This window comes from Pinus tabuliformis, chromosome 3_1 (genome assembly GCF_031772625.1).
Source record: "Pinus tabuliformis cultivar Carrire ecotype Pingquan chromosome 3_1, CPIR1, whole genome shotgun sequence".
NCBI lineage: Eukaryota > Viridiplantae > Streptophyta > Pinopsida > Pinales > Pinaceae > Pinus > Pinus tabuliformis.
The window spans coordinates 358005348-358026934 of NC_142301.1; the positions used below are offsets into that span (position 1 = coordinate 358005348).

At 40.9% G+C, this 21587-nt stretch overlaps 1 protein-coding gene across 1 annotated transcript in view; it reads left to right on the top strand.

Moving 5' to 3' along the window:
* Window positions 1-21587, top strand: part of ALA3 (aminophospholipid ATPase 3) — a 289031-nt gene that overhangs the window by 81942 nt on the left and 185502 nt on the right. The gene's annotated exons all lie outside the window — the stretch shown is intronic.

Sequence of the window (21587 nt, forward strand, 5' to 3'; positions counted from 1 at the left end):
AATTCAGCTTCTGAAAAGCGTTTTCCAAGCCCTTGATTCTGGATATCAGCCTTGCTAGATTAAGATCCAACGCTGGGGAGTTTGAAATCATTGCGTTTATAATGATCTGGGAGTCGCCTATAACAATAGCTTCACTTATATTTAGTTCTTTGAGGATCTTGAGGCCTTGAAAGAGGGCCAAAGCCTCAGCTTGAATGCTGGTTGAATGTCCAAGCCCCCAAGCAAAGGAATGAATTTTTTCCCCAGAAGGATTTACCACAACACCTCCTGCACCAGCTTTGCCCGGATTGCCCTTTGCTGCCCCATCAAAGAAGAGAGAATGTCTTGAGTGCGCTTTGAGCCAGTCTTGAAAATCTGTTTCAGTTTTCCTTATTTGCCAGTCCTGGAGAGTAGGAGCGTTTCTGATTGCTAGTTGAAATTGCAAGTCAAGGAATGAGTCAAGGAATGATCCCCAAGCAATGCCTTGTTGGCTGAGATTGGAGTCATATTTTATATCCGTCAAGCACTCCTTAATATGGCATTTAGTTTTGATTTCTAAGACCTTTTGATTCTGCATAATGTTTCTGAAAATTCTTCTATTTCGTTCAAGCCATATCTGCCAACAAAGAATCTTTGGAAGGATAGCCCATGCAGTTTTGATTACCTGCTTTTAGGAGGCTGGCCAGGATATCTGATTGCCCAATTTGAAAAAAGTTCGGTAGTGGAACAAGGCAGCTGAAAGTTGGGATCCAAATTATGAATGAAGGAGAACCAGATCTGCTTAGAAAATTTGCACTCAAGAATTAAGTGGACTGCTGTTTTTGCATTTTCTTTGCACAACGAACATATGGAGGGACCGTGGAATCCTTTCCTCTGCAAGATGTCATATGTTAGAATTTTGCCATGGCAAAGAAGCCAAGCAAAGAAATCGACCTTGGGCCATGAAGGGAAACGCCAAACTCCTTGCCAAGGAGCTGGGTTGGGGGGGACGTAAGGCCTCTCATTCAGCTTGATGTATCCCATGGAGACAGCATAGCCTCTGTTATTCGACCCCCAACCTTTCGAATCTCTTTTCCTCATGTGTGTGGGCGCCAAGCCGTGAAGAAGATCAAGCAACGTGGACCATTCTTTGAGTAGATGAACCGGCACTTCAATGTTTTTCCAGCCTGCCCAAACAGAGTCGCTCCAATGGGATATATCCCACAACGTACACAGGCCCTCTCTGTCCATCCAACATCGCAGCGCTCTAATGGAAGCTCTGTCTTCAATAGGGTCCTTATTCATGATTTTATCAGTCCATATATTTATCTTTTTGCCATTGCCTGGGATCCAGTAGGAATGCGCTTTGATTAAGGGAGCAGCTTTAACAAACAGGTTGAGGAAGGACGAGTTGGGCATGTGAATCACATTGTCTAAACAGCTTGAACACAGACCTCTGAAATATTTTTTCTAGAGAGCCAATTGGGCCCAACTAGGCTTGGGCGCAATGATCCTCCAAACGATCTTAGCTGCCATAGCCACATTTTGCTGACAGAGATTTTTGAAGTTCAATCCACCCTCCCATAGAGGCTTGGAGATGGTTTCCCAGCTGATGAGGGGAATCTTTTTTTCATTCTGTTTTCCGCCCTTCCAGAAGAACCTGCGCATGAACTCTTCCATTTTTTTTAAAATGATTGTCGGAGCGAGAAGCCTAGCAAAGTGGAATAGAGGAAGGCTGGTGAGAATGGATTTTATTAGGACAGACTTGCCTGCAGAATTGAGCCAGGAGTAGCCCCAGGCTTGGATCTTGGACTTGAATTTTTCAAGCTGAGGGAGCCAATCTTTGCTTGTAAGTTTCTTATGAAAAACAGGGAGGCCCAGATATTTGAAAGAGGTCCAAGAAGAGGAGGCTGCAAAACCCAAACATCGAGAGATAACAGAGAGCAATCTGGGCGTAGTATTCCAGCTGAAGATGTGGCATTTGTTCTTATTTACAACGCTGCCTGAGACCTCACTAAATTCATCCAACACAACTTTAAATTTAGAGGCAGAGGAGAGAGAGGCATTGCCTAAAAGCAGAGTGTCATCCACAAATAAGGCATGGTTTATGTTTTTAACCCCTCTTGCAATACAGAGTCCATTAATTTCTTGATCTTGCATCTTTTTGTCTAACAGAAAACTGAGAATAGAGGCTTGAATGACAAAAAGCATAGGGGAAAGGGGACACCCCTGCCTAAGTCCTCTCGAAGCTTTGAAAAAATCAGTGGCTCTTCCATTTACAAGAGGAGCAATCCATGGCTCTGAGATGCATGCCCGAACCCATTTAATGAAGTTTTCCCCAAAACCAAACTTGCTCATGGCTTTTATAAGAAAACTATGATTTACACAATCAAAGGCATTTGCTAAATCAAGTTTGATCACCATACCTTGTTCTTTTCGAAGAAGACTAGAGTGGATTGCCTCTTGAACTAGGGTGAAGTTGTCCACGATCTGCCTTCCTTTAATGAAGCCTCCTTGATTCTCCGGAATTATTCTGGGAAGAATGGGCTTCAGTCTATTTGCAATTACTTTGGTGATTAGCTTGTACCCAATGTTGCATAAGGAAATCAGATGGAATCTACTGAAGTTGTTGGCGCCTTTTTCCTTGGGTATAAGGGCTAAGAAGGCGGAGTTTGTACTGCCTCCTATTTTCTGAGCATTCTGGGACTTTTGGATCATTTTGAGAAGGTCCTTTTCAACAATCGGCCAACAAGCTTGAAGGAACCTGGCGGAGAAGCCATCTGGCCCTGGGGCCTTGTCCGGATCCATCTCAAAGAGGGCCTTTTTAACTTCATCTTTAGTGATTTTGTCCTCAAGTAGCCTGTTCATACGAGGAGTGATTGCTGAAGGTATGACGTCTAACAGATCTGGATGATGGGTCGGATCCTTATCTTCGCTGTACAAGTTTTGGAAGTGAGAAAAAGCTGCTTTCTTAATGTCTGCAAAGTCCTTGTGAATGTCGTTATCCTCCTTGATCTCAGAGATAGTGTTGAAGCATTTCCTGGCCTGGGCTTGTTTATGGAAAAAAGCAGTGTTCCTGTCTGAAGTGTAAAACTTCCGGATAAAAGAAATATATATATAAATACTTTATTAATAAATGAATAGACAGATGATGTCTGATTACAATGGGGCTCCTGGCTTAAATACCGCCATGGACACCCTTTGGGAAAGGGCATGATCTTATGATCGTGCCCTTTCATCTAATTAAACCTAAATTAAATCATAAACCTAAAATTAACTATTTTTTACATAACATTGCCTTCCTCTCGAAAGAATGCTTTGTCCTCAAAGCATAAGTAACGACGGATGTTGTTGAAGAATGATTCGTTCTCCCAGAAGGCGTCTTCTTCGGGTAAGTCCTTCCACTTGATCAGATATTCTAAGATGATCAAGGTCGCACACTTTAAAAGGTCTTGGATTAATTTCCCAAGCTCCGTTTTTTGGTGATGTGGATATCAGTATGGCTTGATGTTGACAGGGTCTGATCTTGTCTTGACTTCTAATGTATGCTCAATTTCCCTATTAGGCGGCATCTTCATAGATAGGTCTTGAGATGCTTTTTCATGCTTCCGAATCAGATCTTGTATCTTTGGTGACTCTTCTCTGGTCATATTTGTAGATAACATTTCTAATCGGTGACATTGTATTGCATAAGCAGGTGCTCTTCTTCGACTCAGCTTCATCATCTGAGATGATGATACAACTTGATTTTCTGGTGCTTGGAATCCGTGTAGCTTGTACTTCTGACCTCCCCATTTGAATTTTATAAATTGTACTTGATGGTTGGCGGCATAAGTACCTAAAGTTCGTAGCCATTGGATACCTAAGACTACATCTACTCCTCCTAACGGTACTGTGAAAAACGGAGACTCTAAACTGAAGTCTTGAATCTGCAATTTAACCTTATGGCATTTTCCTACCTTTTCAATCTCCTTACCATTAGCTATCATCACTTTCATGTTTGGTAAGGGAAATGAAAAGATATTGAGTTTCTTGGCCACAGTCGTATCTAGAAAATTGTGTGTGCTTCCAGAGTCGATGAGAACCACTACGTCGTTCTTCTTTATGTGTCCTTTTAACTTTAGGGTCTGAGGTTGTGATATACCTGTCATGGCTGATAATGACACTTGCGGAATACTTCCATCATCTAGTTCTGGTGAGAATTCTGGGGCGTCTTCTGTGTCTTCTACATCATAATCTTCACTGTTTGAGTCATTGGTTGCTTCACAATTATATAGGTTCTTTGGTTCTTTTCCTTTAGCACATCTATGTTTGGGGTCCCACTTCTCACCACAGCGTTTACATTTACCCTCTTTTATTCTTTGCATTTCCACATTCGATTTTTCATCTTCACGACGATGTGGTGGAACATATCTTGTATTATTTGAGTCCACATACTGGGGTATCCTTCGTCTTGCATAAGCTTTCTCCGCTGTTGACCAAAATATTGGTTCGGATTTCTTTTCCGCTGTTTTTGCTTTTCGTCTTGCTACTTCTATAGATGTAATGTCATGCATCTCAAGTTCTGCTTGTAAATGGGATTTAAGTCCTGAGACGTATGATTGAATCAAACGAGATTCTGATAACCCAGGTACTCGTGTTACTAAGGTCTCCCATTCTTGAGTGTATTCATCAACACTTCCTTTTTGTCGTAGTTTGATGAGTTTTGAAAAGAACTCTTCTTCCTTTACACCTTGGAATCTTTTGAAGAATGCATCTTTAAATTTCCTCCAGCTAATGACATGTGTTGTCTTTTTCCACCACATATACCAGTTATATGCTTCTTCCTCCATTTTCATGGATGCATGTCTGAGCTTTTCGTCATCATCAATGATGTCATATATCTCAAAGTATTCTTCTTCTTTATTTATCCATGCAACATTGTTTTTTTCGTTTCCATTGAATTTAGGCATCTCGACTTTTGCCCTTCGCTGGTATGTTGCTACTGGTTGAGCGAAAAAAGGGTGTTGACTGGTAAAGTTGTCCCAGAGTTGCTTGTTTGTAAAGGCTGTGTTACTCGCTTCTTGGTGGGGTGTCGCTGATTTTCTTGGGGATTCAACCTTTTCATGAGAATTTGTTGACTTTGTTGAATCTGATGAGGGATGTTCTTGATTCTCTTCACCTTCTTTTAATAGCTCTTCGGGTGTACAATTCGACTTTTTACACAGACTTTTCAGCATTGTTAAGACTTCTTTGAAGTTTACTTCGGTTTGAACATGTTGACTTTCCATCTTTATCTCTATTCGATTTGTCGTATCTTCGAGATTTTTGATTTTGTCCGCTTGCTCCCCAAGCTTGCTCTCGACTTCATTTAATCTTTTACTGACCTCGTCGTGGTTGTTATTTATCTTTTGCTCTGCATCCAACAACCTTTTTTGAAAATCCGCCATTGTCATTGTCGACATTGAGCGGGTTTGCGGAGGCGTATATTTATTTGCCAGTTTAAGGGTTTTCCCTCTTTTTTTTTTTTTTTTTTTTTTAAATCTAAAATAAATTTTATACATATAACTTTTAATAATTAAATTAACTTATATATATATAACTTTTTAATTAATTAAAATAATTTTAATTAATTAAATAAACTTTTTATATATATATAACTTATAACTAAATTAAAATTAAAGTTATATGTTATAAAATTTATAATATATATTATATAACTTATATATATTTATATTATATAATATATATATAATTGGATAAAGTTATGTAATATATATATAACATATATGATTGATGATATAACTATATAATATACGTATATATAAATAAATTATATATAATATATGTTATATAATATATAAATATTTAATATAATTTAGTTATATATATATGTTATAAATATATATGTTCAAATGAAACGGCACAACCGAGTTTAATTGAAACAACGACACGCGAGTTTAATTGAAACAACAGCACGCCGAGAGTCACGACGATTGGCTGTAGATGTGGCCAGAAGAGGGTTAAGGACTTGCTGCGGATGACGTGCAGGGACTGGCGTACAGCGGACGACCGACAAAAAAATAAAAGGGTCAACGGAACTGTTGTCTGCTTTTTTATGGCAGACAATTGCCAGGGCTTCCAAACCGCAGAGCCACGCAAAGCTGCTCTTTTTTTTTATTAATTAAATTATATTAAGGTTTATAACTTTATAATTAATATAACCACTATGCGACCCAGTCACTTATGCAAAGTCAAATTTAAATGTGCGTATGAAACCTCCCACCACGTTTGATTGGGTTGCGTCGTTAATCACCGGTTAAGACAACAGATGCTGGCAATGGCTATGGATAGTGCGGACAACCAAGAATAAGTAGCAGATTGCAACGGATTGGGTGCAGAGACGTCGGCGGGGTGCAGAGGACTGCGGACAGGTGCGGACAGCAAGGACACAATGCGGACAGCAAGGACAGCGGATTGGTTTTTGGTGAACGTGATTTTGTTTAACTGGTCAAGTTCGTCTTTTCTATGCCGCAGTTTAGATACCACCTGAAGCGCACAACTCTTTAACAGAAATGTGTATAGATATATTTATACAAGGGTTTTCACGAGGACTAGATGGAACGATGCTAGATGCTACGGTTGATGGACGGACGACAAGTGCGTTAGACGGATACAGGCACTGGATTAAATGGAAAGACACAGAGACAAGGGCTGTCGGGTTAAGGCAGAGTACGATACGTGAACAGTTCGATGATACAAAATTCTAGATAGAAAGAACAAAAGACAAGGGTGTCGAGCCTGAGAAGCGGTGGGAAATTATGGCACAGAACCCGAGGGATGTATGGGGTAGAACAGTCTTAGTGCAGCGCAGAATGACATGGAAAGGTTTTGACAGCGCAACTATGAGATGTCAATGGCGTCTGAAAAGGTCTATGCAACAAGAGATTGTCCAAGGATCAACCGCTCTGATACCAGATGAAGTGTAAAACTTCCGGATAAAAGAAATATATATAAAAATACTTCATTAATAAATGAATAGACAGATGATGTCTGATTACAATGGGGCTCCTGGCTTAAATACCGCCATGGACACCCTTTGGGAAAGGGCATGATCTTATGATCGTGCCCTTTCATCTAATTAAACCTAAATTAAATAATAAACCTAAAATTAACTATTTTTTACATAACACTGTCCCCTGCTTTAAGCCAGAGATTCCAGGATTTTATTCTCCAGTATTCTTCTTCAGCTAGGCAGGCCTTATGAAAGCTCTGTTGCAGCTGTGTTTCTTTCTCTAACAGCTCCTCTGTGACTGTAGCGCTTTCCATATAAGTTTGATGAGAGGCAAGAGAGGCTTTATTAGCTTTCCTTTTTGTAGCTCAGTTGGATAGAGATTTGGCCCAACATTTTAGCACTCTTTTTACCCTTCTAAGCTTTTCCTCCCAGATGAAAAAAGGAGAACCTTTGACGGGCTGATTCCAACAATCCTTGACTGTCTGCATGAAGTTTGGCTCCTTGACCCAAAGGGGGCTAAATCGAAAGGGAATAGGACCAAGATCTAGATGGGCAAGGAGCTCTAGTTTTAAGGGCTTGTGATCCGAGACACTTATTAAATTTGGACAACTAGGTCCAAACTCCATGTTCTGATGCTCAGATTAAGAGGCTAATATTTTTGTTGGATTCCTCTTTCTGAGAGGTGTAAAATCCATATAAAAATAGTTTTAATCCGATGAGCAGAACTTATATTGTGAATTTATTATTCTTAATAAATTATATGTGCAAGGTCAGCCAGTTTTGTAATGTAGGCTCACATGCCCAACAGATGTGTCACACACCCTCATTGATGGATATATATACAAGAAAAGTTGGAGAGAATTTCAAAACAACTAAAATCACATCTTCCTCTCTCATCTTAGAGAGTACGCTACCTGGAGGACGAATTTCAGCCACACGTGGGAAGGATGAAGAGGACAGACCGTACGGATTTTCTGCTGCTAGGGTTTCTGCTGCTAGGGTTTCGCAGAAAGTTTGACCAGCGTTGACTTTGGTCAACGCTTGGTCCAATCAAGCTGAAAATTGGTGGAAAGTTTGATTTTTGAAGGCCGTACTATCTGGCACAAAAATCAAGGTCAAAGGGTTGACCGTTTTGCTGCTGCGTTGACTTTTGTAGAATTGACTTGGGTTGACTCACCTACTAGTTGGAGGGATCTTGTGACACATCTGGGCTGGCTGACCAATGGAGACTTTGCTGGTTAAAGCATCCTGTTGACCGCCGAAACGAACACACACATTTTTCCTGTTTCTGATTTGTCTTCTAGATCTGCTTATATGTTCTATCTGCATTTTGCTTAACTACTTGTATGATTGCTGTGAGAAAAGTGAAATTGCTCTTAGCATAGAACATCTACAAAACTTAACATGGTATCAGAGCTGAGGTGAAGACAAACTCTATCTATAGCAATCATCATCGATGTCAATGGATGCCTTTGTGTCGCTGTACATAAAGGATTATATACGCTATCAATGATATACACGTTGTAACGGAAAGATATACAGCGCAGCTGTAGAGGATATGTTTAGGCAGTAAAGGAAGCCGCAGTCATAAGGACATGAGGCTGCAGTCATGAAGAGTCAAGTCGTAGTGATGGAGAGGTATCCGCAGGCTTAAGAGCTCTGGCCAAAGTGCGAAGAGGAGTATTTCTGTGTCTTTTGTTTATGATCTGATTGGCCGAGTAAGGAAGGAGGCTAGCCGAGCTTGTAAAGAGGAGTTCTGGGCATAAAGACAAGGGTTATTCTCTATGCACAGGCCGCTGAGTGATTTTGAGTTTTACAATGGGACAAAAGTCTGTTTTGAGAGGGCCGAGAGGCCCAACAAGGAGCAGGAAGAAGGCCGCAGTACCCTTGACCATCAACGCAGTAATTAAAGAAGTTTGAAGGCTGTATAGTAGGGCTGTCGTAGCAGCCACAGAAAGCCCTAACCAGGGCCGAAATTTCAGGGTCTGTGCATTGGTCGAAATGTATTTGTGGACAGAAATATGACGTCTATCACAGGTATGTGCTTGTCTTTTATAATGATGAATTTGCCAGATATTATGGTCCAGATTAGACAGTTTGCAATTCTGGTATAATGGGCTGTAAGAAGATGCTTGGTAAAGCTCCAAGTATAGTCCCTTGAGAGGGGCAACAAGGGCTGTTACAAGGCAGATGCTTTGGAGTCTTAAAAATGGATATATGGAAGAGCTTAAGGGAAGTCAAGTGGGCTTATTATCAGACCCCATCTTCTGTAGTGAAACATGACAATATGACATAGTTTTCTGACAGTGATCTTCTGCACTTATTGTAGTGTCACTTACTCTCATGACAGTTATGCCTAGCAGTGATATTTCAATTTTCACAAGTCCTCCATCTACAAGATGTACTCTATGTACCCAAATTGAAGAAGAACCTTGTGTCTGTATCTGCCATGGAAGACAAAGGATTCAATGTAACTTTCTCTGATGGAAAGGTACTCATGTGGAAGAAGAGCTTCAAGGAAGCTATCTCAATTGGTTTTAGAGTTGGTACACTCTACCAGGTTGGAGGGAGTCCGTTGGGAGCTATGACTTGTGATACTATCCGTCAAACCAAACTATGGCACCGAAGATTTGGACACCCTCATTACAAGGCTCTTCCCGAAGCAAGGAAGGTGGTGACAGGGATGCCTGATTTTGGAAATAATCATGAAGGTGTATGTAAGGGCTGTGCTGAAGGAAAACATTCAAGGGGACCTTTCCCCTCAAGTGTCACAAAGACATCTGAGATATTGCAACTGGTCCATTCTGATCTTTCCGGTATGTTGCCTGTAACATCCCTAGGGGGATGTTCTTACTATATGACATTTACTGATGACTTCTCTCGCAAAACCTGGATATACTTCTTGAAGAAGAAGGATGAGGCTTTCATGTGGTTCCGTACCTTCAAAGCCTTGGTGGAAAATATGACCGGAAAGAAGATCAAGATTTTGAGGACTGACAATGGCACTGAATATGAGTCAAATGAGTTCAAAGACTTTTGCAGAGAAGCTGGCATTAAGAGGGAGACTACCACTGCATATACTCCTGAGCAGAATGGTGTTGCTGAACGCAAGAATAGGACTATTGTGGAAGCTGCCCGTGCCATGCTATGTGACTAGGGTCTACCAAAGTTTCTATGGGGAGAAGCTGCAAATACTGCTGTGTACATTCAAAACCGATGCCCTCATTCCGCTTTGGACTCCAAAACTCCCGAAGAGGTTTTCTCTGGTAAGAAACCTGATGTCTCACATTTTAGAATTTTTGGATGTCCTGTCTATTTTCATGTGCCGAAAGAAAAGAGAAGTAAGCTGGATGCTACTGGAAAGAAAGGAATGTTTGTGGGCTACAGTGAGACTTCTAAGGCATATAGAGTCTATGTACCTGGTCAAAGGGAAGTAGAGATAAGCCATGATGTCACTTTTGACGAAGATGCTTCCCTGAAGAAAGTAGTAGATCTTCCTAGATCTGAAGAAAATCATGAAGAAAGACCTGGAAATCTGGAAGAACCCCAGGATGAGACTATGCCTGATGATGAAGGGTCTATGGACCCTATTGATCCTTCCCCTTCTCTAGGAAAGAGGCCATCATGGCTCAGGGACACCCTCGAAGATGCTAAGGGTCATGCTGCCCCAAGGGGGACATTCCGAGAAAGCAAGAAGCCGTGTAGATACCAAGGGTATCTAGCTGCCATGAGTTCTATTATACAATCTGAACCTGGATCTTTTGAGGAAGCCATCAAGCATCAAGTCTGGAAGGATGCTATGCATGAAGAATATGAGGCTATTATGAAGAATGATGTCTGGGATGTGGTCCCGAGACCGAAGGACAAATCTGTTGTCACCTCTAAATGGCTCTACAAGATTAAACATGGACCTGATGGGAGTGCTGAAAAGTTTAAGGCAAGATTTGTTGCCCGTGGCTTCTCTCAAAAGGAAGGAATTGACTATGACGATATATTTGCACCTGTGGCACGATATACCACCATCCGATCCATCATAGCCCTTGCTGCTACGCAAGGATGGAGTCTTCATCAGATGGATGTCAAGACCGCTTTTCTGCATGGTGCAATAAAGGAAGAGGTGTATGTAGAACAACCTCTGGGATTTGAAGTTCAAGATCGAGACACTTATGTCTGCAGGTTGAAGAAAGCCCTCTATGGGTTAAAGCAAGCACCCAAAGCTTGGTATGAGAGGATGGATAGTTACTTGATGAAGCTGGGCGTCACTCGAAGCAATGCTGATCCAAACCTTTACTTTAAGGTTGTGGAAGGAAAGCCTCTCATTCTAGTGCTGTATGTGGACGACCTCTTCCTGACAGATGATGACCCTCTCATTCATCAATGTAAGAGGGAGCTTGCTGCTGAGTTCGAGATGAAAAACCTAGGACTGATGCACTATTTCCTAGGCCTGGAGGTCTGGCAGAGACCTGGAGAGATTTTCCTTTCTCAAGGAAAATATATTGTGAAGCTTCTGGAAAGATTTGGGATGGTGGACTGTAAGTCCGTGTCGACACCAATGGAACTCAACTTTAAGAAGTTGAGTGGCAGCGCTGCAGGGCCTATCTTGGCCAATCCTACTGAGTATCGTCAACTCATAGGAGCTTTGATGTTCTTAGTGAACACCCGTCCGGACATATGTTTTGCAGTGAATACTTTGAGTCAACAGATGGTTGAGCCTCATCATTTTCACTGGGTTGGTGCCAAGAATCTTTTGAGATATCTTCGGGGCACGATAAACCATGGGCTGAGATACACTGCCGAGAGTGTGATACTCCGTGGATATACTGATGCCGATTGGGCTGGCAGTGTGGTGGATCGTAAGAGCACATCTGCATGCTGTTTCAATCTTGGTTCTGCTTTGATCTCATGGATGAGCAGGAAGCAGAAGTCGGTGGCTTTGAGCACCGCGGAGGCCGAATACATTGCTGCTAGTATGGCCTGTTGTGAAGCAGTTTGGTTGAGGAAGCTCTTTAGTGAGCTGTTCCAACATACCACTGTGATACTCTGTGATAATCAGAGTGGGATTCGTATGACTGAGAATCCTGTGTTCCACGACCGATCCAAGCATATTGATATCAGGTACCACTTTATCCGGGATATGGTACAGCGAGGCGCCGTAAGGCTCGATCATATAGGAACTGATGAGCAGGTCGCGGATATTCTCACTAAGCCCCTGGGGAAGGTCAAGTTCCTAACCTTCCGTGAGAATCTTGGTGTCGTGGAAAGACCCTATGATGTGGGTCCTGTTGGACGATGAGCTCTGGGAGCTCTGGGGGGCTTTGGGGATAGCTTCTCGGAGCTATAAGCACTCATACTGCTCTTGCCCCACCCTTGTGATTATTGAGCTGGTTCGCCACTCATTTATCTGTGCCCCGTATGCATCCTACCCATTGAGTTCAGGGCTCATGGGAAGTACCTCTCATTTGGCCAATGAGGTGTGGAAAAGTTAGAGACTATTAGCAAAGACTGATGGACGCATCAGAGATTGCCGTACTCTCTATCTAGGATGGCATGGTCCAACCACTTGATCTGGGATCAAGATTTGTGAGGTCTGGGACCTCTGGACTGACTATGTCAGTCGGGGAATGATGTCTTTGTGACTGACCCACTTCTGTTCTGAAATAAAGAAGCCAGCAAAGCAAGTTTCGGCGGGATGACTCACGATGTTGATTGCACTAATAAATGGAGTTCTCCCTAGTTGAGAGGGAGTATTAAATTTGGACAACTAGGTCCAAACTCCATGTTCTGATGCTCAGATTAAGAGGCTAATATTTTTGTTGGATTCCTCTTTCTGAGAGGTGTAAAATCCATATAAAAATAGTATTAATCCGATGAGCAGAACTTATATTGTGAATTTATTATTCTTAATAAATTATATGTGCAAGGTCAGCCAGTTTTGTAATGTAGGCTCACATACCCAACAGATGTGTCACACACCCTCATTGATGGATATATATACAAGAAAAGTTGGAGAGAATTTCAAAACAACTAAAATCACATCTTCCTCTCTCATCTTAGAGAGTACGCTACCTGGAGGACGAATTTCAGCCACACGTGGGAAGGACGAAGAGGACAGACCGTACGGATTTTCTGCTGCTAGGGTTTCTACTGCTAGGGTTTCGCAGAAAGTTTGACCAGCGTTGACTTTGGTCAACGCTTGGTCCAATCAAGCTGAAAATTGGTGGAAAGTTCGATTTTTGAAGGCCGTACTATCTGGCACAAAAATCGAGGTCAAAGGGTTGACCGTTTTGCTGCTGCGTTGACTTTTGTAGAATTGACTTGGGTTGACTCATCTACTAGTTGGAGGGATCTTGTGACACATCTGGGCTGGCTGACCAATGGAGACTTTGCTGGTTAAAGCATCCTGTTGACCGCCGAAACGAACACACACATTTTTCCTGTTTTTGATTTGTCTTCTAGATCTGCTTATATGTTCTATCTGCATTTTGCTTAACTACTTGTATGATTGCTGTGAGAAAAGTGAAATTGCTCTTAGCATAGAACATCTACAAAACTTAACAACACTACTAGCGAGAATGTGCATTCTGGGTTCAAGACCTAGTAACAGATAGGAGCTTTGAATGAAAAATCTATCTAATCTGGCAGCAATATGTCCAGGTCCTACTCTTTTGTTAGACCAAGAGAACTTACCGGAAGAGGGTTTGATATCCAGCAAGTCCCAGTCCTGCATGAGATCCTCCACCCATTCCCTTGCTGGATCTCGAACTGCACTTCCTCCCCTTTTCTCAGACGAATGAAGAGTGAGGTTGAGGTCTCCAACAATAATTATGTTTTCCAGATTTATCAAGTCTGCTTGGTGCCTTATTGAATCCCAACAATCCTTTTTTCCCCGATGTTGACTGGAGAGTATACATTGAAGAGGCAAAAGATTTCCTTGGTGTCCAAGTTCTGCATTTTCAGCAGCAACCAATGAGTATTACTCGCCTCACAGATGACTGTAAATTTGTTGGCATTCCATAGAGTGCCAATCCCTCCCGAGGCGCCCCGGGCAGAGATTGCTCTTGCTTCACTTTTAAACCAAAGTTTCTTGCATGCTTGCAGGAAGACTATATCTTCTAGCTTAGTCTCCTGGACGAGAAGTATGTCTAGAGTTTCAGTTTTTATTAAACTTCATGGCTTCTTCCTTAACTTTGCTCCCCATACCTCTACAATTCCAGGAGATTACCTTCATTATTTATGTTTTTGATGGGCTCCCTTGGAGCCTTGGGGCTGACTTTTCAACATCTTAGGCTTTGAGGCTAGCAATTTTTCCAGAGTTGGCTGGCTGCCCTGTAGCTTGTCTTTGTAAGTCTCCTGCTCTCTTTTTTCCCTGTCAGTTTTACGGCCTCTTGTAGATCTTCTTACCGAGGTTTGGGATTCTCCTATTTCTCCTTCCTCCTCTGACTCGTCCGTTTCCTGCTCTTCTTCCTCAGCTTCTGAAGTCATACCTTTGGGTTCTTCAGCTCCTTTGCTGGGGGCTGAGGGAGTATCTTTGCTTGGAGAAACTGGTTTTTGGGTCTCGATCTCCAGAGTATCTTCTGTTTGCTGGCTTAGAGGATCAAATTTGTTTTCTTGCACCTTTTTGGGAGGGGGACGTTGAGCATTAGCCTGGAGAGAGCCTTTCCCAGTGGGTCCTCCCGGTTTCTGCCCTTTGTGGTTGAATTTTGCTCGCTTGACTTGATTCCAACCCTCTTCGTTCCCTTTTTCTGGCTCTGCGTTGGACGAACAATTTCTTGCAAAATGTCCATGAACATGGCATTTCCTGCATTTGAATGGCAGTTGCTCATAATCCAAGATCTGCACATGAGACCAGCTGCCGACTTTGATTTTGATTGCCTCTGGGAGACCCACCTCTAGATCTACTTCTACGCAGATCCTAGCACAGTCATACTGATCCTTGTTGTTTGCCCGATCTATGAATTTCCCGAGAGAGTTGCCGATGTGTTTCAAGGAATCCCAGTTCCAGCAGTGGACTGGCAGATTTGGAAGACGAACCCACACCGGGACAGCCTTGGGAACATCTACAGCCGGATCAAAGTCCGGAGTCCATTTATTCAAGTAGAGGCCCTGAGGGCCCATGAAATACGACCCATTTTGGAAGATCAGATCTTTGTCTTCTTTGGAGGTGAATTCGAAGAGGAAGTACCCTCGCCCAAGAAAGTAAGAGGTAACACTTTGCTTGATCAGAGGAGCCCAGTTCCTATTGACCCATTGCTCAGTAGTTTTTGGAGAGGGCCAAAGTCCCGTGAATTGGCCAATGAGACCACGATCAGCCAGAGATAAAGCTACTTGAATGGGTGTCTCTGGAGGTAACGAGATCTCAGGAATTTCGTCGAGCTTCTTAACGAATTTTGATGCTTCGCTTCTTTTCTTCGGAGGCAGACTGGCCAGAAGCAGGTTGAAAGCGTCGAAGGCAGGTGCAGAAGGCGGATCCTTGAAATGTCCCTGCGTCTCCATAGGATCGGGCCTGAGGCCGGCCGCCGCAGGGGCAGCCATGCAGCAGGAGCCCAACCCTAGCCTAAAATCCTGAACACCCGCAGATCAGAGTCAAGCCCTCTGCGGGCACGCCCACAGGGATCAGCTGCCGGAGAGAGCGGGCGCGGGCGTGGACTTCAGAACCCGTGAAGTGCGGATCTCGTTGCAGAGAGGGAGCCAAGACTCGTAGGTAAGTTCAAAAGTTGAATGTTACGCTACGAGAATAAGAATGAAATGTATTGATTTTAAGCATGCACAATATGAAATTTAAAAGCTAGAAAGCTAAGAAAAAACTAAAAGCAAGATTAGGCCACCCACAAGAATCCCTCCTCTAAATGAGGAAGGGGGATGCCATGGGAAAAATCCCAAGCTCCCTCCAACAAAATCTTTTATCTTTTATTAGTGCTTAAACCGAGTAAAAATGCCTCTAAGAGGGCAACCCACAATACGAGAGAGATCTTTACAAAGATGAGACTCTAACAAAGCTAGACTCTCTCCCCAAAAATATAACAACAACAAACTTGAAGATGGAAAAAACTCTCCAAAAGAGATTCACAAGGCTCAAAAGGCCCACGACCTAAATGAGTTTGAAACTCTCTCCCAAGTGCTTATGGCCTCCCTCGAAATCAGTCTTTGGATAACGTGAGAGGGTCCTGCATACACACGAGTGAGTAGTTTTCCAAAGCTTCTCTTCAAGCTCCTTGCTGGCCAATGCTCAAGCCCATGGGCTACAAAACACAAAAAAAATTAACAATTGTCAGTGTGAAATTAGGAAAAAGAAACCAAAACTAAACTTATAATTTAATTTACAAAGTACTAGCTCAAGTAATGGGAGTGAACCCCCATACTTTCCTAGCTTTAGAAATGACTCTTGAATAGGAGATATAACTTTGAAAGAACTAGAATCAAAGAAGTATTTTGAATTTTAAATGGATGATCAAGTAGCTATAGACTAAGAAAACTCCCTTTTGCTCTTCGTTGGATGGAAAACTTGGAGCAAAAAAATGGCTGAGTCTTGGATCGCTGTGACTCTAGGAGTGAGTTGATCTAATTGAGATTTCTCCCACTTCCAGATGGATTCCTACACACAATACAAAAGATCTTTCCTACACACTTGAACACGTATTAGTTTGCACAAGATTAGAGCAATATAATGAATAAGATAAACCAAGCATTCCTCCTAAAATGAATTGGCAAGATTATCCCTAGAATACTACTCTAAATCAATGATATGTGCAAGATAGCTTGCACACATCAATCCAAGTAGGATGGCAAGCATAAACTAATATTAATTGAACACGCAAAAGAAATTAAACACAATAGCAATAGTATGAAATGACATCACTTCATAACGCCAAGAGAACACCAGCCAGATAGCCCCAAAGTCTCGATTATATTAAGAAAGTATGCAAGTACAAAATGACAGAATTTCTTCAAGCCCAATAGCTTATTACATGATACAATATGAGAGCCCATGGCTTTATTATATAGAGATTTGGGAGCAAATTCCAATGAAGAATGACATTGGAGCCAATCCCAATGTAGAAGTGATTAAACAAGTGGCATGAGGTGACAATCCCAAAGAGAAATTCGAATTTGTTGAATGTTGCTCCAATGCCAAGTGTAAAAATCGAATTCTGGCAAGTGGACATCATTTTCTTCCCTTATGTGCCAAATTCGAATTTTATGATGGAATGACAAGTGTATATGGGTGGAACCCATGTGGGGACAATTTCCCACAAAAGTATCCACCAAATATTCTCTCAAATCCTCCCAAATGTGTATTAACTTCACAAGTTCGAATTTCCAAGTATGCAGCTTTCTCATTAAATGCCATAAATTTGATTTTATTTGAGCACATGTCCTTTCCTTGATTTTAGGAGTCCACATCACCTTGAGGCTTCACTTTAACTCCCCCATAATTTTCCACCTCATTTCCACAACATTTAGGATGTGTGGATATTTATAGTTCTCTATTTGTTTGATTTCTGGCTTAATTAATTGTCAGATTTCCCACTAAACTTAAGAAAAGTGGGGTTTGAAGGTTCAAAACACATTTAACCCCTCAAAGTGTGTCATAGTAGAAAGTTGAGGGTGAGATGTACAAATTTCATTACTCATGCTCATACAACTTCTCTAGACATCACTTATTACATTACAAATACAATTTTATTAGCAATTTTTGCAGTGCGGAAAATCTACAAAATTTAAAAATGACTACCTAGACCTAACCAAATTCCACGATTTTTTTGTGTGATCTAGTATGGTAATATACATCGACTCTAGACACTAAGATGTGTTATGGGCTCAACCTTCAAACCGTCACCCCAGCTTTGGGGTAAAACGTGAATGAAAAAACTTAGAAAATTATCCGCCTCTGAAAAAAAGGGATAATTAACCAGATTTAAAAAACACTCCAAGGTGTACTCGCTTGCTGATCGAGTCCTAACATCCTAGGCCTGTTACATACTCAAAAATTCATCATTACTAATATCACTTATTACAATTTTCCGCAGTGTGTGGAATCTGGGTACAAGAAAGATGATGAGAAGATAGAAGTAGAGTTAAAACACTTGTTGACTGATGATATCTGATGGTACAAGTGTCCTTTGGATCATCCTTGGGCATGGAGTCTTCATATAATCATCAGGTACCACTCCAGTGGTCAACAGGTCGCACCATTTTTTTTTTTCAAAAAACTCTGCAATGGATCTGAGACCACCAAATAGTCCATAAATGAACATCTTTTATTTGTCTAAAAGAACCTGAAAATATTGACCTTTGAAAAATAGTGCAGTTAGTGTTGAGATTAGATAGATATTTTAAAACTAAAATAGGCCAATCAACTGGTTTCAGGCGCTACGAAAAAATTTGGCAGCGCCCATGAGCTTGCATAAAATTTATAAAGTGCTAACATGTGTAATTCATCCAATCGTGAATTGAGTCTAGAGTTCAACTGCGATAAGAAAAGGTAGGAACTACAGGGCGTGTAGGGCTAACTTGTCGACAATAAGCTAGCAATGATAGAGAGAAGAAGAATCGCTTGCCCCTTGTGGGGAGGGTCAAGACGGCGCAAACACATTGAGCAACAATGGATGAGGCTGTGCAACTAGCTATGATAGCGTAGGGACACAGTTCAACCATACAATACTGCAAAGAAATTAAAAAGTGCAACGAGTTGACAATAGGTAGCGGTTTATAGTTGCTAGAAATTTGCAATGATAGGCTTGCCAACAGGATTGGGAGAGGACAACCGTCAAAGGGAGAGAGGGAGACTATACCAGTTGGGGGATTGGCAACAATTTTTTTGTGTGGATGTTTTAAAGGATCGAAGCATAGATCCAAGAGGGAGATTCTAAAGTATCTATAAACCAACATTATTCTTGTGGGTGCTTGAAGGACTAAGCACAAGGCTAAATTATTAGATTAGAGATGGCAGCGACTGGTCCCAGATTTGTGGATTGGTTGGATGGGACATCAAATTTGTTGCCCTCGAAGGAAAGGGCTACCTTGCTTCCGAAGGAGTGACCTTTGGGAGATTGTGGATACGGATATCCATTCACCAATAGATCCAGCATAGTTGGCAGCCCATGAAAAGGAGATTAGAGATCAGCATGCCATTATGGATGGTATGAAGGATCACTTGATTCATCACTTTGCAGAAAAGAAGACAGCTGGGGGGGTTTACAAAACTCTAGGGGATCTGTTCTAGAGCAACAACATGAACAGGAGGATGATCTTGAGAAATACAGAGATCCATCCAGATGTCGAAATCTGATCAAAGGACAGATGCACGGCTTGATCAGTAACCAGTTGGATTAGACATCTAGGTTCATTGTTATGTGTGTAATTTCCTTAGTGGGCCATTTTCCCAATAAGGGAGCTCAAGTAGGTTCTGAAGATAATGAAGAACTGTTGATTGAGAAGAAATTGTGTGTGCTAATGTGTGATTGAGATTGGTTGTGTTATTTGCTTCTGCTGAATATTTTTTTGTTTATGTTAAGATCCCAGTCGTGCTTTTAATCAGCAGAAGATAATCTGCTATGAAATAAGTCCAGGTTACTGGATTTAGAATTTAACACATAGGCAAGGTTCTTTGTCTAAAAAATTCTCATGAATGTGCTTGTTTCTTCTTTTGCCATCTTCAAATCATGAACATGATAAAATATAATATTGTCAAGGTTCAAGATCATTACTAACTTGGCTTTCTTTCCATTCTGTTTCTAGCTAGTCACTTTTGTAGGATCTTACCATGATTCTTGATTGACAAGGTATTCTTCCACATGAATCTTTGAAATGTTGAAATCCAGATATCTCTATTTCCATTAACTCCATGTAAGTAAACCCAAAATTGATCCACCACAATTACACCATCCAATGGCTTTCCTTTAGATTTAGACTTTATCGGTAGTTTGGGCTGCAAACCAAACACCTTTTGGATCCACAAGTGTTGGATGTTGAATATCGTGACATCCTACAATCTATGATTGACCAAACTCTTACCAGGGTCACACAATTCTGCAATATGCAGTGACCTGAGATCAACAACTCTTGTTTGAATTTATATGAGGTAGAATTGCTCTGAAACCAATTGTTAGATTCCGTCAAATGATTTGCACACAAGAATTCAAGACTTATTGGTCATCCTTTGAAACAACACATACATATATAAACACACGGTGCATTATATATATGAAAGTACAATGGTGTTTCCTTGAAATGATCATTAATCCCAACAACAAAGGAAATAGATATAGTATAATAATTCATATAGTTGTACAGCTAGTACCATGACAAATACAACAAGTCTAAGTTACCAGGAAATGGATACAGATATGCCAGATATTTGAAAAGGCAGGATGTGGATATCATGGAAAAATTCACGTACAAAAACTATAATAATATTTCTTAAATTTTAAAAAACATATTCAAAGTTAAGAATCAAAACCATTTATGAATCACAACATTCAAACTGAAATCATTAGATAATTTATAATCTGAAGATTGAAATCATGATGCATAATGCCTTACACAAAGAGAATACAAATTTGATCAGCCAGTTACATTTCTTGAAAGCTTCCCAACTAGGTATGAGGGTAAACAATTGCTGTACAAGATTTGATAACATGCCTTGTCTATGTATTATACTGTTCTAAGGGGAGCCTTCTCTTAGAGTTGGATGGGATTGATCTAATAAATTATTAATGACACAACCATCCTGTGTACAGAAAGAAAATTGAAGATTATGTTAGTATGTCTATACTATATAATTTTATCTATATAATATTTCAAACTTTTCCCAGAGCTTTTCCTCTGGCGTCATCAGAAACTGAAACCTAAAATTTTAATGTTTCAGACCTTTCCTGTTAGCATCATTATATGCTATACAACCTACAGGCTACAGGTAATTAATAATTTACCTTTACATCTTGACAGCTTACAGATAAATAATAAGTAATTTAACTAAAAGTCTAAATAGAGTATCTACTGCTTAGTCTTTCAAACAAGGGAAAAACATCTTTCAATTTTTTTTCCCAAAAAACTAAAAACTCAATTGTTATTTGCTTGGGATCTGGAGTTGAGAGCTAGCTGGAGCCTGGGATCCGTTTAGGTGGCATGAGATCCATTTCCAGGCTTGAAGAATCTGTTTACGTGGCAGTTTTACATGGAGACATATTCCAAATGTGGATCTGCAGATCCAGCCTCAAGCCCCTATGGATCCATTAATGCAGAAATAAGTGCATCACTGAAAATTCGCTATGAGAATCTGTTCAAGTCCTTATATAGGACTCAAGAGAGACTGATGGTGTCATTTTGTGCTAAATCAGTAATGACATGCCATCACTAGTCTGGCAATGAAAACTTTGGGGTCTGCCAGCTGGTTGTCTAACTCTGTGATCAAACTTATGGATAACCATCGACCAACTTTATGGATAATGGTACTTGATGACACTGCCTATAGATGAACCTCCCATCTCCTGTGTTCTTCCCAAATATTAGCGTGCTGTTATTTTGATGTGGTTATAAAAGATGCTCGTTGCATTTATTTTTTATATGGTTTATAGCTTTTACCTGGGATTGACATAACTCATATTTTTTTAATAATTTGGAATAACTGAGAATA